The sequence below is a fragment of the Schistocerca serialis genome, chromosome 4 (assembly GCF_023864345.2).
Source record: "Schistocerca serialis cubense isolate TAMUIC-IGC-003099 chromosome 4, iqSchSeri2.2, whole genome shotgun sequence".
Classification (NCBI taxonomy): domain Eukaryota; kingdom Metazoa; phylum Arthropoda; class Insecta; order Orthoptera; family Acrididae; genus Schistocerca; species Schistocerca serialis.
This window is the reverse complement of record NC_064641.1, coordinates 794,917,854-794,920,236: the sequence shown is the minus strand read 5'-3', so window position 1 is coordinate 794,920,236 and position 2,383 is coordinate 794,917,854.

Here is a 2,383-nt window from a genome sequence, read left to right as displayed (position 1 = left end):
ACTTCGACCATCATCAGTTATTTTGCTCCCCAAATAGCAAAATTCCTGTACTACTTTAAGTGGCTCATTTCCTAATCTAATTCCCTCAGCATCACCCGACTTAATTTGCCTACATTCCATTATCGTCGTTTTGCTTTTGTTGTGTTCATCTTATACCCTCCTTTCAAGACACTATCCATTCCATTCAACTGCTCTTCCAAGTCCTTTGCTGTCTCTGACAGAATTACAATGTCATCGGCGAACCTCAAAGATTTTATTTCTTCTCCATGGATTTTCATACCTTCTCCGAATTTTTCTTTTGTTTCCTTTACTGCTTGCTCAATATACAGATTGAATAACATCGGGGAGAGGCTACAACCCTGTCTCACTCCCTTCCCAACCACTGCTTCCCTTTCATGCCCCTCGACTCTTATAACTGCCATCTGGTTTCTGTACAAATTGCAAATAGCCTTTCGCTCCCTGTATTTTACCCCTGCCACCTTCAGAATTTGAAAGAGAGTACTCCAGTCAACATTGTCAAGAGCTTTCTCTAAGTCTACAAATGCTAGAAACGTAGGTTTGCCTTTCCTTAATCTATTTTCTAAGATAAGTCGTAGGATCAGTATTGCCTTACGTGTTCCAACATTTCTACGGAATCCAAACTGACCTTCCCCGAGGTCGGCTTCTACCAGTTTTTCCATTCGTCTGTAAAGAATCCGCCGTAGTATTTTGCAGCCGTGATTTATTAAACTGATAGTTCGGTAATTTTCACATTTGTCAACACCTGCTTTCTTTGGGATTGGAATTATTATATTCTTCTTGAAGTCTGAGGGTATTTCGCCTGTTTCATACATCTTGCTCACCAGATGGTAGAGTTTCATCAGGCCTGGCTCTCCCAAGGATGTCAGTAGTTCTAATGGAATGTTGTCTACTCCCGGGGCCTTGTTTCGACTCAGGTCTTTCAGTGCTCTGTCAAACTCTTCACGCAGTATTATATCTCCCATTTTATCTTCATCTACATCCTCATCCATTTCCATAATATTGTCCTCAAGTACATTGCCCTTGTATAGACCCTCTATATAGTCCTTCCACCTTTCTGCTTTCCCTTCTTTGCTTAGAACTGGGTTTCCATCTGAGCTTTTGATATTCATACAAGTGGTTCTCTTTTCTCTGAAGGTCTCTTTAATTTTCCTGTAGGCAGTATCTATCTTACCCCTAGTGAGATAAGCCTCTACATCCTTACATTTGTCCTCTAGCCATGCCTGCTTAGCCATTTTGCACTTCCTGTCGATATCATTTTTGAGACGTTTGTATTCATTTTTGCCTGCTTCATTTACTGCATTTTTATATTTTCTCCATTTGTCAATTAAATTCAATATTTCTTTTGTCACCCAAGGATTTCTACTAGCCCTCGTCTTTTTACCTACTTGATCCTCTGCTGCCTTCACTACTTCATCCCTCAAAGCTACCCATTCTTCTTGAACTGTATTTCTTTCCCCCATTCCTGTCAATTTTCCCTTATGCTCTTCCTGAAACTCTGTACAACCTCTGGTATAGTCAGTTTATCCAGGTCCCATCTCCTTAAATTACCACCTTTTTGCAGTTTCTTCAGTTTTAATCTACAGGTCATAACCAATAGATTGTGGTCAGAATCCACATCTGCCCCTGGAAATGTCTTACAATTTAAAACCTGGTTCCTAAATCTCTGTCTTACCATTATATAATCTATCTGAAACCTGTCAGTGTCTCCAGGCTTCTTCCATGTATACAACCTTCTTTCATGATTCTTGAACCAAGAGTTAGCTACGATTAAGTTGTGCTCTGTGCAAAATTCTACCAGGCGGCTTCCTCTTTCATTTCTTACCCCCAATCCATATTCACCTACTACGTTTCCTTCTCTTCCTTTTCCTACTCTCTAATTCCAGTCACCCATGGCTATTAAATTTTCGTCTCCCTTCACAATCTGAATAATTTCTTTTATTTCATCATACGTTTCTTCAATTTCTTCGTCATCTGCAGAGCTAGTTGGCATATAAACTTGTACTAGTGTAGTAGGCGTGGGCTTCGTATCTATCTTGGCCACAATAATGCGTTCACTATGCTGTTTGTAGTAGCTTACCCGCATTCCTATTTTTTTTATTCATTATTAAACCTACTCCTGCATTACCCCTATTTGATTTTGTATTTACAACCCCGTATTCACCTGACTAGAAGTCTTATTCCTCCTGCCACCGAACTTCACTAATTCCCACTATATCTAACTTCAACCTATCCATTTCCCTTTTTAAATTTTCTAACCTACCTGCCCGATTAAGAGATCTGACTTTCCACGCTCCGTTCTGTAGAACGCCAGTTTTCTTTCTCCTGATAACGACATCCTCTTGGGTAGTCCCCGCCCGGAGAT